We start from the raw sequence: 17,284 nt of genomic DNA, 5'->3' as shown, positions 1-17,284 counted from the left end.
ATATATATATATATATATATATACATATATATATAGAAAAAACAGAGTATACAATGTTTCCTCATATAGTCTCTGTACTTAAGAGAATTTCTCAAACAGTTTGTGGTGACCGCATATGCTTTCCCCTTGCAAGTGTTACACATGTTCGAGGATAAGATCATGCAGACAAATCAGGTATGGTGTTGTAGACCCCTTTGACATACTGCTGAACTGCTTAGGATAAATTAGTGGTCCAATTTTAACTATGAACTATTGACATTTAAATAAATTTTGTGCCACGGCAACTGCCACCCTTAAAAGAGAGGTTTAGTACACTGTACAATAGCATCTAGAGCCATATACCGAGTAGTGGAGGAAAAATACGGTTTGACCTCGGGTTTTTTACACCAAAATGTTCATAAAAATCAGCTCTCAGAAATCAAGTTTTTCGTACCCCAGTATCAATCTTCACCTTCACGGAACGGGGGGGGGGGGGAAGTAAAGAACGCAGGTCATTATTTGCTGGATTCCTGCGGCTAAAGAATCATTTTATATCAAATTAAGTACCGGATTGCCAGATAGGTCAAAAAGCAGTTTTTTTTTTTACTATTTAACGCATTTTCACCTCTGAAGGGCCTGTAATATGAGGGGTTGATAAGTATAACACCTTGAAAAACCACTTCTTTAATCTAGATCAAAACTTCAGGTCAATCAGTTATAAAAAGGATGCGAAGTTGAAAAGGATGCATAGTCGATGCGAAGTTGCTCCAAACCAATGATTATAAAATTCTGTTTTTTTTTGGCATCACATGTGTTAAATTGGTTTCCTGTCACTAAAGAATATAACTCATAGAAAATAGCACTTTCGATGCACGTCTCAAAGGGTATAAGTTCCTAAAAGTGTCCATAGTTAGGACTAAGGGCGAGTCTCACTCCAACATTTATAAAATACATTACGATTACTAGCACAAAAACGAAGAAATGGTTTTAAAAGATCCATAAGGAATTTTTCGTGGGGGAAGAGAATATTCCTACTTTGACCGAGTTATTATTCTCTTCTTTGATAAATATGTTCTGATCTTTATTTGTAGGATGAAAAACTTTGGATAATAATGGAATTTATCAATGGAAGCTCAGCTAAGGATTTGATTATGAGAGGCCCAGTCGATGAGTTCTATATCAGAATCATACTCCGGGAAGTTCTGAAGGGCCTCAATTACCTCCACAGTAATAACTTGATCCATAGGGACATCAAAGGTTTGTTTCTTTTTACTTGCCTAAAAATAAGAATAATTATAGTTATTAATCTATTAATCCTAATATTAATATAATAGTTATTAATCACAGGGTGATAAACCTCTTTGCAATAGTGTTCACATTAATTTTGTAATAGATTGTAAAAAATCAAATCTCGCATTCCTTACTTTTCTTCTTCTAATATTCTACGATCACTGGTTCGATACGACCACTCCTGGGAAAAAAAGAGTCAAATAAACACACACCTGTGATCTTTCTTGTGGCAAGAGTTTCTTATAGTTTCGGTTACTATTGAGTCATATCACTCCTTACTTATAGTTTGTTACCACTAACTGTTTGATTAGTCCTACCTATTATCTGTTTCTGGTGTAATTGATGGTAAGAACAACTTGGTTCCCGATTGTAAGACATGTAGGGGAGTTGTAAGTAATAATCGGCTGTTAGGCTACAATGACTTCAGCGACAAGGGGTTTTGAACTTTTGCTAGTTGGTGTACCCATTATTTGTTTCCGGTGAACTTGGATGTATATCCCGGGAGAGGGACTTGTAAGTAAGAATCGGTTGCTAGAGGAGGCTCACGAGGGGCTACAAATTTGTGGAAATTGGTACATATCTATGGTCTTTTGATCCTGAAAAGTTACAGATAGCTTTATAATACCAAGATTATATAAGATAATGTTCCAAGTTTCCATCGGTCACGATGTCTACGATTGAAAAGGATAAAGTTCAACTGGCTGCAAACTCAATTTAGTCCCTTTTTCCGATATTCTTTTGCTGTTGTTTTTTCAACGCTGAAGAATTTGATCATGTGATTACTGATTGTGTTCTTCTTTGAATATGCCGTTTTGAAAGCTTTGATAGTTTTGACAACTTCAGCATTTAACCGATAGCGAAGAAACAAAACCAAAGTGTTGCTCTCGCAACACTTTAATCGACAAAGCGGGACAAAGGTTGCCGCAACACTTCACGTTGCCCAGGCAACGTAGGTCTAGTTTTAATAGGGCCATATCAAGAGTTCTTCAGAGGTGGGGGCATAATTTTGGAGATGGATGTTTACAAAACACCTTACAAAAATGCATCAAAATTTATCTATATGTATTTTGTAGCTTTTTATAAGTTGAATTGAACCTTTGGGCAAGGGAGGGGGCCAAAGCCTGATAACATCCTTCATCCTGGATACTTTGTTTTGGTTGTTTTATTTCAGGGGAGTTGCAAAAAGACTTTACAAAATGCATTGAAATTTGTTTATTTGCATTTTTTATCTTTTTTGTTCGTAGAATTTAAACTGTGGGCAATGGGGGATGGGTTCTATGAGTTGAAAACTGGTAAACCCTTCACTCTGGATACATTCTTGAGTTTTTATTTGACAAAACATTCATGCCTTATTATTTTGTATTGTGCTTTTGCTTTAAAATTGCTTCAAGTATATATCTATTAAATTGCTTTCAGTAATGCATGAATGACACTTGTGCTATAACTGGGGTACAAGCAGGACAACTCTACAGTTCAAATATCTAGTAATTTCTGTTCTTTTTGAGTTTGATTTGAATATCAGCTGTATTTTTGTTACATGATAAGTTCATTATTGGTTTTTTTTTGTAAGTCGAATATATTTTTCTTTTAACTTTAATATATGTTTTTTCAACTGTAATTGGGGTACAAAGGGGATGACTTCCCAGCTCATATGTCTAGTAATTTTTGTTCGTTTTGAGTTTGAGTTGAATACAAGTTTTATTTTTGGGTTGTTTTGAGGTTTTGTTGAATCTGATATCTGTTTCTTTCAACTTTTAATCCATTGTTTGTTATAACTTCCGTTAGTTTTTTTCTTTGCTCTGCTCAAGACAATACCCTGTTCTTTGTTAAAAAAAACTCGTTTTTTTATTTATTTAAAGACTAAAAAAGACAAACAATTGCACTTTGCTGTGGTCAAATCTTCTTCATTACTTGAAAAGGGCTGTAAAACTGAAACTTTTATTCGAATTACTCCTCTCAATATTTTTTTACATAAGATTTTTTACAAAATTATTTTAATTCAGTGGGTTTTTGTGTATATTAATGGTTGTAATGGTAAGTGATTCACAGTATTGGCTAAGACAGGGGGGTTTGTCTCCTCCTGTACATTTTTGCCCTCCTAGGTTTTGAAAAATTCTTTTTTATGGCACTTGGTATTAACCAAGTGATTCTGAAAAAGACTGGTTAATTCTGAAAAATTAGAAAAATGAGGTATTTTTAACTTACAAAGGAGTGATCGGATCTTAATGAAATTTGATGTTTAGAAGGATAGTGTGTCTTGGAGCTCTTATTTTAAATCCCGACCGGACCTGGTGACGTTGGGGGGGGGGGGACCTAAAATCTTGGTAAAGACTTAGAGTGGAGGGATCGGGATGAAACTTGATGGGGATGATGAGCATAAGTCCTAGATATGTGATTGACATAACCTGAATGGATCCGCTCTCTTTGAGGGAATAGGGGGGGGGGGGGTTAATTCTGAAAAATTAGAAATTTTTTTATTTGATATCTTCAAATATCAAATTCATTTTGATTAAAAATTTAAATTTGATATCAAGAAGGATGTTGTGCTTTAGAATACTCATTTAGATCTCTACCAGATCCGGTTACATTGAAGAGAGTTGGAGTGGGAAACAGGAATCCTTGGAAAAAGTGAAAATTGAGGTATCTTACGAGTGGGTGATCGGATCTTAATGAAACTTGATATATAAAAGAATCTCATGTCTCAGATTCTCCATTTTCAATTTGAATCGGATCCGGGGACATGGGGTTGGAGGGGGGGAAACAGAAATCTTGGAAAACGCTTAGAGTGGAGAGATTGGGATGAAACTTGACGGGAAGAATAAGCACAAGTTATAAATACAAGATTGACATAATTAGAATGGATCCGTTCTCTATGAGGGAGCTGGGGGTTGTTAATCTGGAAAAATTGAGGTATTTTTAACTTAAGAACAGGTGACCAGATCTTAACGAAATTTGATATTTCAAAGAAACTCATGTCTCAGAGCTCTTATTTCAAATTCCGATCAGATCTGTTGACATTAGGGGGATTTGGAAGGGGAAACCGGAAATCTTTGAAAACGCTTATGAATGTTGTAGATATGTGATTGAAGTAACCGAACTGGATCCGTTTTCTTTGGGGAGTTAGGTGGTGGTGTTCAGTGCTTTGGCGAGTTCGGTGCTTCTGGACGTGCTAGGACAATGAAAGTTGGTAGGAGTGTCAGGGAGCTGCACAAATTGACTTGATAAAGTCGTTTTTCCCGATTCGACCATCTGGGGGGCTGAAGGGAGAGTAAAAATTAGAAAAATTGAGGTATTTTTAACTTACGAGAGGGTGATCGGATCTTAATGAGTTTTGATATTTAGAAGGACCTCGTGACTCAGAGCTCTTATTTTAAATCCCGATCGGCATTAAGCCTCTGATTTTCCTTTTGAAGCAATCTATTGATTCTTAGAATTTTGCTAGAGCTCATACCATATGAGCACTTGGCTCTTCGTGACTTCATCACAAGTGCCATATGAGCTCTTATCTCGTGTTTCATATGTTCATTGAAAAAAAAAAAAACGTTTTTGATATTTTCGTTGAATTTGTAAAACCTTTTGCCCCTCTCCTATAATTTTGGGAATTGAATCTCCAAATTTTGAAAACCTTTTGCCCCTCTCCTATAATCTTGGGAATTGACACCCTTCTAATAAATTTTAATAACATAAGCAAATAATGTTGATTAGAAATTGGAATTTAGTAATAATACGGTGGTAAAAGTACTTCTATTTTTCTACATAAGATTTTGAACCCCAGTATTTCAATATTAACCTCAAATATGCTACAAACGACTTCAGAAGGCAAACTTCATTGAGAATCAAACATTATTGTATTAATAAATATTAACGTTTGCTGATAATGGGTTTCTATTGTGAATTAAGCCTTATTTGCGTAATATTTACTTCGTCTGTTTTGAGTATGGTGTTCTTTATTGCAATATTAGCCTCATATTTGTTGCCAGCAAAACTTTTCTTTCAAGACTGTGATTATAAACGTGGTTTAACCTGGCATTACTTGTGGAAATTGTACTTAATGTATTTTGAGTTAACCTTTATATGTCAAAATTTGCCCAGACCTTGTAATATAAACTTCAATCTTAATGGCTTCTAAAACTAATATTACTGCTAATAAATCACTACAGCATCCAGCTGCCTGAGGCTTGACAGCAAATATTTGCTTTGAAATATGCCCTTCGGGGGTTCTGATTTCGGTAATTTGAGGCTTATTTAAATAATATTTAATCATTTTGGATCCCTCCTATGCAATCCCTATTTATGAGATTTATACGTCAATATAAGCTTCAGATTTCCTTATAAAGCATAACTTAGCCACCAGGCTCCTTATAAATCGGAAATTCATAAATATCTATAAGGTCATTTTCTTGGAAATCAAACGCTACTTGTGAAATATTTACTTTTAAGGTTTCTGATTTCAATGAGTCATACTGCCATCTTAAAGATTTTAAACGATTAACGTTAAATAACTAAGAAGTGTACCCAAGAGTCGTTAAGTGGTTACAAACTGAAATTGGTACTGTTTTATCATAGGCTGAAAGTGCTACTGAGAGAAAAGGGCATTTAGAGGCAGACCATCCCCTCCTATCATACAAAGTACAAATTGTCCCTAGGTTCTAATTTCGGCAAGGTGTGGCATCTCCACCGTTCCTGAAATACGTAGCCTCCATAGTTCGTTTTTATTTTTGGCCGTCTGTATGGCAAAATTAATCTCATATAATAGGGAAACTTTTGACTTCATGCAATTGATGTTATCTATGTAAGTCAGTACTTTTGTCATATTAGTAGAGTATGACTTGCACATACAGTATTTAAAGTTGCTGACTCATTTGATTGTACAAAATTGCAAAATCAGAATGACAAGCATTTTCATTTCGCAGAGTCATTCTTACTGTCCACGCAACACTTGACGTTACTAACCTTTTCTTATTTGCAACATTTTGAAATCATTTGTCAGGATGAGTCGACACTTTTTTCTGGTTATTCTTGGTCCATTTCTAGGTGTCTTCTTTCTTTCCATTGTGATATAAAAAAGGATTCCGGAATCTTGCGTAAAATTGAAGCATTGAATCTTGCGTAAAATTGACAGAAAATGGATTAATAATTGGGCAGTGACTTGACCGGATAATTGCATCCTGTAAAATCCCCCAAAAAAGGCTTCAGTAATGTATCTAGATTCTTAATCAATGTCCCATTTTTGCTAGAAATCCCAAAAAACCATGGGGAAATTATACATTTCACAAAATTTCAGGGGGGGCGGGCCCGAAGCCCCCCCCCTGCGTATGTGCCAGTATTTTAGTATATTTCGTTATGATTAACCTAGCCACACTTCTGTGGCGTGGTTGATATAACAAGTAAGTACCTATTTTTTCAACTGTGTTTTGGTAAAATCTGTAGAAAAAGGGCGCCTCTGGGAATTATTCCCTTCATGCGGATGCTACTCAAAAGAAAAAGCCAAAACTATTTCTTTTGTTTTATGTTGCTTTATTCATACTTATTTTTCTACAGTCTATATGGTAAATATGCGGTAATTTCTTTTTGTTTTATTTTGTCTTTCTAAATCTGTAATGCTTACTGAATACATTTTCTTTTGTGACACAAAAAAATGTTAGATTTTGAGGATAAAAAAAGAAACAAAAAAATATCCATGCGTTTTTTACTGTACAAAATGAGAAGGCTACTCGAATTTCGTTAAGATCTGGTCACCTGTTCTTAAGTTAAAAATACCTCAATTTTTCCAGATTAACAACCCCCAGCTCCCTCATAGAGAACGGATCCATTCTAATTATGTCAATCTTGTATTTATAACCTGTGCTTATTCTCCCCGTCAAGTTTCATCCCAATCTCTCCACTCTAAGCGTTTTCCAAGATTTCTGTTTCCCCCCCTCCAACCCCAAGTCCCCGGATCCGATTCAAATTGAAAATGGAGAATCTGAGACATGAGATTCTTTTATGTATCAAGTTTCATTAAGATCCGATCACCCACTCGTAAGATACCTCAATTTTCACTTTTTCCAAGAATTCCTGTTTCCCACTCCAACTCTCTTCAATGTAACCGGATCTGGTAGAGATCTAAATGAGTATTCTAAAGCACAACATCCTTCTTGATATCAAATTTAAATTTTTAATCAAAATGAATTTGATATTTGAAGATATCAAATAAAAAAATTTCTAATTTTTCAGAATTAACCCCCCCCCCCTATTCCCTCAAAGAGAGCGGATCCATTCAGGTTATGTCAATCACGTATCTAGGACTTATGCTCATCATCCCCATCAAGTTTCATCCCGAACCCTCCACTCTAAGTCTTTACCAAGATTTTAGGTCCCCCCCCAACGTCACCAGGTCCGGTCGGGATTTAAAATAAGAGCTCCAAGACACACTATCCTTCTAAACATCAAATTTCATTAAGATCCGATCACTCCTTTGTAAGTTAAAAATACCTCATTTTTCTAATTTTTCAGAATTAACCAGTCTTTTTCAGAATCACTTGGTTAATACCAAGTGCCATAAAAAAGAATTTTTCAAAACCTAGGAGGGCAAAAATGTACAGGAGGAGACAAACCCCCCTGTCTTAGCCAATTCTGTGAATCACTTACCATTACAACCATTAATATACACAAAAACCCACTGAATTAAAATAATTTTGTAAAAAATCTTATGTAAAAAAATATTGAGAGGAGTAATTCGAATAAAAGTTTCAGTTTTACAGCCCTTTTCAAGTAATAAAGAAGATTTGACCACAGCAAAGTGCATCTGTTTGTCTTTTTTAGTCTTTAAATAAATAAACAAACGAGTTTTTTTTTAACAAAGAACAGGGTATTGTCTTGAGCAGAGCAAAAAAAAAACTAACGGAAGTTATAACAAACAATGGATTAAAAGTTGAAAGAAACAGATATCAGATTCAACAAAAACTCAAAACAACCCAAAAATAAAACTTGTATTCAACTCAAACTCAAAACGAACAAAAATTACTAGACATATGAGCTGGGAAGTCATCCCCTTTGTACCCCAATTACAGTTAAAAAAAACGTATATTAAAGTTAAAAGAAAAATATATTCGACTTACAAAAAAAAAACCAATAATGAACTTATCATGTAACAAAAATACAGCTGATATTCAAATCCAACTCAAAAAGAACAGAAATTACTAGATATTTGAACTGTAGAGTTGTCCTGCTTGTACCCCAGTTATAGCACAAGTGTCATTCATGCATTACTGAAAGCAATTTAATAGATATATACTTGAAGCAATTTTAAAGCAAAAGCACAATACAAAATAATAAGGCATGAATGTTTTGTCAAATAAAAACTCAAGAATGTATCCAGAGTGAAGGGTTTACCAGTTTTCAACTCATAGAACCCATCCCCCATTGCCCACAGTTTAAATTCTACGAACAAAAAAGATAAAAAATGCAAATAAACAAATTTCAATGCATTTTGTAAAGTCTTTTTGCAACTCCCCTGAAATAAAACAACCAAAACAAGTATCCAGGATGAAGGATGTTATCAGGCTTTGGCCCCCTCCCTTGCCCAAAGGTTCAATTCAACTTATAAAAAGCTACAAAATACATATAGATAGATTTTGATGCATTTTTGTAAGGTGTTTTGTAAACATCCATCTCCAAAATTATGCCCCCACCTCTGAAGAACTCTTGATATGGCCCTATTAAAACTAGACCTACGTTGCCTGGGCAACGTGAAGTGTTGCGGCAACCTTTGTCCGGCTTTGCCGATTAAAGTGTTGCGAGAGCAACACTTTGGTTTTGTTTCTTCGCTATCGGTTAAATGCTGAAGTTGTCAAAACTATCAAAGCTTTCAAAACGGCATATTCAAAGAAGAACACAATCAGTAATCACATGATCAAATTCTTCAGCGTTGAAAAAACAACAGCAAAAGAATATCGGAAAAAGGGACTAAATTGAGTTTGCAGCCAGTTGAACTTTATCCTTTTCAATCGTAGACATCGTGACCGATGGAAACTTGGAACATTATCTTATATAATCTTGGTATTATAAAGCTATCTGTAACTTTTCAGGATCAAAAGACCATAGATGTGTACCAATTTCCACAAATTTGTAGCCCCTCCTCTAGCAACCGATTCTTACTTACAAGTCCCTCTCCCGGGATATACATCCAAGTTCACCGGAAACAAATAATGGGTACACCAACTAGCAAAAGTTCAAAACCCCTTGTCGCTGAAGTCATTGTAGCCTAACAGCCGATTATTACTTACAACTCCCCTACATGTCTTACAATCGGGAACCAAGTTGTTCTTACCATCAATTACACCAGAAACAGATAATAGGTACACCAATCAGCAAAAGTTGCAAACCCCTCATTGCCAAAGATGATTATAAGCTAATAATCGACTGTTGCTTGGAAGTCCCCTACATATCTCACAATTGGTATCGGCCTATTTTTGGATCAAGTGTGTACCTTACCACTGAAGTTGTCAACCCCTTGAAACTTTCAAACTGGTGTATGTCATGAAGGAATTTTTGTAACAAAAAATGGATGATATATACTTTGATCAGCTCATCAAGGTCTATCGATTGTCATTGAAATAAAATTCTATCTGTCTTAGTTCAAAAGTTGACTTTTTTGCCGGAGGCCAACTTTCTAACACCACCACTTAGAAAGGAGCAAAGGATAAGCTCTAATTTCTTTAGCAATGAGAGAACTTTTAAAGTTTAAGAGGTATATCTGATACCATTTCTCTATTGCAATCCCAAGTAGAAAAAAAAAATGGTAAAGTCAGCTGAAATCACGAACAGAAATGGCTAGAAACAATAGATGGCAGCACTTTCGGACCCGTGGGAAAATCGCACTTTTTTGTTTCTGTAAATTTTTCTATTTATCACTCAAAGAAGATATATTGGCTGTGGGGCCGGGGAACTACCGCATATATTTAACACTTATAGATTTTAGTCCATCTTCAATTTGAAACTGGTGCCTGCCTGCTTGCCTGCCTGCTTGCCTGCTAGAACGGAGCTTTCCACTCGAAAGCAGAAACATGGTTTGATGAAACGAAAGCTTGGCTGTACAACTTCAGATACTCCTCTCTGACATAGGCTATATAACTCCACTTCACTTCGCACACCATAGGCTCTGGCTCGAGGACAAGCAAAAACCATCCTTTTTGGCCCCAGGCAAGAGTTCTACGGAGCTTTCTAAAATGTAATGTCATATTCATCAATCCGGCCTGAGGTCCACAGTTTCCGTAAAAACCGCACAGGTTAGACCCTTACCAGTTTCCAGGAATAAGCTGAGATCGGCGGCATAGGAAAAAAAAAAAAAAAAAAAACGGGACAAAACCAAAGTGTTGCTCTTGCAACACAATTAACCTGTTCAAAATACATAGTGTTTTCAATGAAATACAGTTTAGAAAATTTGAAAACAAAAGAAAAGTGAAATAAAGCAGTTTTTTTTATATTGAATAAATCCAAGATGTTATTCTGTTTTTTATGTTAAAAAAAAAAATCAATTTTTTAATTAATTATTAAGTAAAACTATAATAATTGAAAACCAAGAACAATCAAGTCACACAAAAGAAATATACATGTTGAAACAAGGTTTTATATCTAAATTCTTCTAGTTTGTTCTATTTCATTTAAACAAATAGATCAATGGTGCCTAAGTTACACTTCGAAAATTAATAGTTTTAATTTTTGAACAAATCCATTTTATACTTTGAAGTGAAGTTTTGCAGTGATACTTCTATTTTGCTCTTTTATGAATTTTGATACTTTTTCAATATTTTGATGATACAAGTGATATCTGACTTCAATAATATAGAAAGATCATTAGCAGGTCTCTTTGTATGAGTACCTGTTTACCTTATTCTCAGCAGGGGTTGAGACAGATGTATGCAAGGACCTTGAAACTCCCTCAATAGCACATAGAAATAGTTTTATATATACAGTAGTTCATTTGTTTTTGCTCAATTAACAGGACCCCCTCCCCTCCAATATAAAAAGATCTTAGTGCAAGGGCCTGAATTGAGCCTTATCCTGGCCTGGCAGAATTTAAACATACCAAAAAGAAATGTTTACTAATTTCCAGAAGTCCTTAATTTTTTTTTTGGTGGGGGAGGGAGGGGGGTAGAATATCAGCTTTAAAAGCAGTATTTTGGAGGTAACTCTCATTTCTCATGCTCTCAGAGTTGTACCCTAAGTCTGAATGATCCAAGGTCAAATAAGAATGCATAGCTTTATTTTTACCAGATCTAATATATACATTTGGTCAATCTATTATTCAGACTTCAGACTTTTTTTTTATAAAGCATACATTTCACAAGAAACCCAGACTTAATAACCATCCCATTTGATTTCCTGAATTCCAAGAACATAACCACGCTTTTTGTACAACCTACTGTTTGAAATACGGTCAGTCACCCGGGTACCCAGAACAATCCGTAGGCAATTTCTCTGGAAAACATCTAGTAAATTTTCATCTGCTTTTTGGAGTGCCCATGCTTCAGAGCCATATTTGACCACTGTCATCACTGTAGCTTCCAATATTCTAATCTTGGTTTGTAGGCTTATCTTTCTACTCTTCCAAACTTTTTTTAACTGTGAAAAAAACACCCTGAGCTTTAACTATTCTACTTTTAAAAACTTCACTGCTCCCACCATCTTCACTAATAATACTACCAAGGTAACTGAAGCTCCCAACCTGATCAATCTTTTTGTTACCTAATGTCACCTGTTCATCTTCACTTATTCCTAGCCTTAGTGACTTAGTCTTCTTAACATTAATTTTCAAGCCTATTTTAGCACCCTGAACTCGTAAAACCTCTAAAAGTTCATTCATTTTGCTCACATTTTCATCTAATATGCTTAAATCATCAGCATAATCTAAGTACAGGAGCATTCTTCCTCCCCATTTGATTCCATGGTCTCCAATTGCCTTTCCTGTGCTCCTTAAGACGAAGTCAATCAAAATGATCCATATAAAGGGGGATAGAACACAACCCTGCTTAACTCCTGATTTAATACAAAACCAGTTGCTAACCTCATTTCCTACCTTAGCCGCAGCAGTAATATTCTCGTACATATCGCAGATCACTTTAATGTATTTTTTTGGTATACCATATAATGATAAGACCTTTGTTAACGCTGTTCTATCAACAGAATCAAAAGCTTGCTCATAATTGATAAAACTAAGGACCAAAGGTGTTTGATAACAAAGGAACTTCTCAATTATTAACCTAAGAGTGAAAACATGGTCGACACATCTTCTACCTTTTCTAAAACCGCATTGTTCTTCCCTTAAAACTTTGTCTACAGCACGTCTCAGTCTAAAAAGTGTCATATTACTCAGTAATTTGCTACCTACAGAGACCAGACTAATGCCTCAATAATTTACGACACTCACTCTTGTCACCTTTCTTATACAGTGGTTTAATTAAGGTTTCCCTAAAATCATTGGGTACTTCCCCTTTTTCAAAAATCATGTTCATAATCTTCAATAGCTTATTCCTAACCTCAGAGCCACCATATTTAAGGAACTCATTAATCATACTATCAGCACCTGGGGCCTTATTATTTTTTAATCCTTCTAGTCCTGTCACTAATTCTTCCTCACTAAACAAATCTTCCTTCACATCCAAGGTATCACAAACCTTTTCATTTTCATCTACATCTTTTCCTGCAACTGTATCTCGGTTTAGCACATTCTCAAAATGTTCCAACCATCTTTCTTTAACTTTTTCCTTATCACTAATTGTGGCCCCATTTCTATCCTTAACTGGGACTAGTCTGGATTGGCTACTCCCTTTCAATTTATTAACATGCCGGTATAATATTTTACTATTATGCTGTCTAGCAGCATCAGCAACTAGGAATATTAGTGAAAAAGCTTTAGGTTTAATAGAGAGTAGAAGGGGTTTGTATAAGAATTATCTGAGTGATAGGTTGTATGAAAACAAAAGGAATGTAAAGAAAGTGGAGAAAGCATTAAAATATGAACTAAGGAGATGTGAAAGCATTAAAATATGAACTAAGGAGATGTGAAATGGAGGCGATGGATAAAATTGCTGAGGATCTGGCAGAGAAAATTTCAGTGATATTTATATCACTCATATATTTCTCATATTTTATATCACTTTATATTTCAGTGATATTTTTCAGAGAAAAATCATTCAAATTTTTTCTCAAAAGAAGCTTGATTTTTAAAAATAAATGTATGTTTAACAGAAAGCAACTGACATCATATGAAATCCAATAAAAAAAAAAATTCATGGAGAATAAATAATATCTGCCAAATATTTAACCTATAGTGAGGTGCCATAAAAGATTATTTCTAAATTTAGAAAACCCAGTGTTATGGCAACAACAGTATGGCAAATCAACAGGAATTGTCTTTTTAGAACTAAAGCCAGAGAAAAAGAAACTGATAACCTTAAATTTCAGGACCATTTAGAGGGAAAAGAAATGGAGGTAGGTACTTCAAAATACTTTCCTGGGACATACTTCAGCCTGCAGACACATCCCTGAAAGTTTCATTTTCCTAACCTAACCTCTTTCAAAGATAGTCAAAAGTAGCCAAAGTAAAATTTTGCCCCTACTTTATGTTAAAAATCTAGTTTAAACAGCAATCTTAATGAATACAGACTATATAACTAGGGAAAAGGGTAAAATTGGTGCAAACAGTATTACTGGCTTTCATACAAAGTGAATATACCACTTGATGCCTGTTTTAATGCTGTTTACATATATAATAATCGCTTTTACTGCAAATTCAGATTTAAACATTTTTTGGCCTCTTAAAAATGACCTAAATATGGGGTATAAAAAATCTGTAATAGATTAGAAACAAATTTGGGCTATATATTTGCACATCAGGGGGGGTGGGGGTAAAGCATAGCATATATTAAATAAGTAAACTAATCTTTGCCATATCTTTTTTTATGTGTTTGTGCACATTGAATTTTAATGAGAAGAGAAATCACCAGTGCAACAGCACAAACATAAAAAAAAATACACCAATGGTTAGTTTACGTATTTAATATATGCTATGCTTTACCTCCACCCCCTGATGTACAGATATATAGCCCAAATTTGTTTCTAAACTATTACAGATTTGTAATGACCCCATATATAGGTCATTTTAAGAGGTCAAAAAGTGCTTAAATCTGAATTTGTGGTAGAAGCAATTATTATATTTATAAAGAGGATAAAAAAGGGCATGGAGTGGTATATCCACTTTATTTGAAAGCCAGTAATACTGTTTGCACCAATTTCACTGGGAAAAGAAGCCAATAATTTTTAGTTTTTAACTAACCTATAATATAAAGTTACAAACCAACCTATAATTTTTAATTTTTTCAACTAAAAATTATAGGTTGGTTTAGAAACTAAGCTTGTTAGATTTGGTAATATTAGAATAACTCACCAATGTGATAGCTGCCTTCCTGAGAATCAACGTTTTTAACAACATAAAATTTTTCTTTTCATTTCTTATTAAGCTTGGCCTATGCAAGATAGGCCTAGAACACCAAAAACCCTTTAAATCCTAAGGAATATGCATAAGATTACTTACAGGTCACTGAAAAGCTAAGATTATTTCCACTAGGCCTATTAAAAATTTCCTTGTCTTTAGACAAAAACAATTTCATATTTCTAAATTTTTTGCCATTGAAGCGTTCGATTCGCAATTCTGGGTGCGTTTGTTTACTTGTCGGATTACTAATCTAATTAATCCAAGCGTTTTTTGAGACACATTTGACGTCAGAGGTTAGTCGGATTATCCCCACAAACGCTCAGGATTACTTGTCCGTGGGCTGGCACTTTATAACCCCCAAATAAAAAGATTATTTGAGGATTGTGACGTCAAGGCTATATATTTTTTTAAATGGATAAACATGTGAAATCGTTAAGTCTAGAGAAAAGACAAGGAAACTGTAAATAATAGAAATAATCTTAGCTTTTCAGTGACCTGTAAGTAATATTATACATATTCCTTAGTATCTAAAGGGTTTTTGGTGTTCTAAGCCTGTCTTGCATAGGCTAAGCTTCATAAGGAGTCAGAAGAAAAGTTTTTTTGTTATTAAAAAGGTTGATTCTTAGGGAGGCAGCTATCACATTGGTGAGTTAGTCAAATGTTATTATATCAAACAGGCCTGGTTTCTAAACCATCCTATAATTATTCGTTGGAAAAAATTTAGAATGATTAGGCCAATACCTATAGCCTTTTATATAGTCTATATTTGTTGAGATTGCTATTTAAACTGGATTTTTAAGATACAGTAGGGGTAAAATTTTACTTTAGCTACTTTTGGCTATCTTTGAAAGAGGTTAGGCTAGGAAAATGAAACTTTCAGGTATGTGTCTACAGGCTAAAGTATGTCCCAGGAAGGTATTTTGAAGTACCTACTTCTACTTCTTTTCCCTCTAAAGGGTCCTGAAATTTTTGGGTGCCTTATTTTTTGGTTATCAGTTTCTTTTTCTCTGGCCTTAGTTCTTAATTATTCTGGCCTTAGACAACTCCTGTTGATTGAGCAGAACTTTAAGCCATAACACTGTTTTTTTCTAATTCTAGAAATAATCTTTTATGCCACCTCATTATAGGTTAAATATATGGCTTATATTATTTATTCTCCATGAATTTTTGTTTTATTTGATTTCATTGATGTCAGTTGCTTTCTGTTAAAAATACATTTATTTTTTTACATCAAGCTTCTTCTTTTGTGAAAAAATTTGAACTGTTTTTCTTTTTATATATTGTATAAAATGTAAAGGAATACCTGGCCCTTCATTTCACAGATTCAACTGAAAGTATTTGAGGCATCTTACATCAAAATTCATTTGACACATTTTAATGTTTTTTTTTTTAGATGACATAGGACACCATTAAAGTTTTGCATATGCTTTGCTAAAAATTGTCTTAAAAAGTGCCAAGTTTAGAGAGTTATGTTAATATTTCTCTTGCTGATGAGTATAATTTTTTTTTTAAATTCCTTCTGTTTAAAGAATTTTAGAGAGATTCTGAGCCAACCATGGGTATATTGTTGTCACAAATGATTTTTCTCAAATGGGCTTGTGGAAAACATGTAGAACATATAATTTCTCTTTTTTTATTATTTCAAAACCAGAATATCACAAAACTAAGCATTAATATTGCTGATTGTACCTTAAGTAAATACAATCCCTGATGGAGTTTTGTTGATACCTGTTTAAAAATTTATTTGTCTTAATGAAATACATATTGTTTGTGGGACAGCAATGAGCAACTATGACTTGAGTTTTTTTTTTCAATATTTTCTTTTTTCCAAATAATTTTTGTTCTCTGGTGACATTTGTGTTCCTTCCTAAGTGGCTGGCACTCTAGGTTGAGAATCTTTTATCCAAAGGGCACAGGTTTAATTTCTGGCATTAGCAGTTTATTTGGTTTGGGACGAAAGTCAGTGATTTAACTCTGTAAGTTCAGCCAGAATTGGCCCAAACTTAACAGGTTACCTAGAGAAATCTGGGGTCAGTAAGCAGGAAGGACATGCAAAAGCATAGGATGACTGGCCCCTAGCTTCCTATTGCACTTCCTGTCTAAAGGATTACCTGGTCCTTTACTAGGCTTCTGACTTAGCCATAGGAGCTTTCTTTTAAACCCATTAAATATAAGTACAAAGGAAGAAATGCCAGTAAGGTGGTCCTTCCTTTTCAATGAATTTTTGATGTACAGACAACAGTATAGGTCATAAGAATTGGCTGGTGAATGTTTTGCAAGGTTTAAAAATTTAGGGCAATTGCTCAGGTTGGCAACTGAGCACAAAAGTAAAATTTTGTGAATGGTTTTTCTTTGTGAATGTTATATTTATGTCATGTCCAGAATTTTAAAGTTAATCTTCATTGTTTTTTTTTTTAATTTCCATGGCCCTAGGACTTTAGTGTATTAAAACCTACCTATGTCCATCCATTTTCTTTTAAACAGAGAGGAGTTCTATGTTTCCTAGCTTCAATAAATTTATATGCAATTTTGAGACCA

At 34.4% G+C, this 17,284-nt stretch overlaps 1 long non-coding RNA gene across 1 annotated transcript; it reads right to left on the bottom strand.

Annotated features, from left to right (window-relative positions):
- Positions 1-647: 647 nt before the first annotated feature.
- On the bottom strand, positions 648-14,958 carry LOC136042563 (uncharacterized). Its single transcript, XR_010621348.1, has 2 exons — positions 14,846-14,958; positions 648-1,256 (listed from the first exon to the last, which is right to left on the bottom strand). It is a non-coding gene; the product is annotated as an uncharacterized LOC136042563 (long non-coding RNA).
- Between the last annotated feature and the right edge of the window lie 2,326 nt (positions 14,959-17,284).

The sequence above is a fragment of the Artemia franciscana genome, unplaced genomic scaffold (genome assembly GCF_032884065.1).
Source record: "Artemia franciscana unplaced genomic scaffold, ASM3288406v1 Scaffold_1482, whole genome shotgun sequence".
NCBI classification, from domain to species: domain Eukaryota; kingdom Metazoa; phylum Arthropoda; class Branchiopoda; order Anostraca; family Artemiidae; genus Artemia; species Artemia franciscana.
This window is presented reverse-complemented; position numbering and strand designations above follow the sequence as displayed.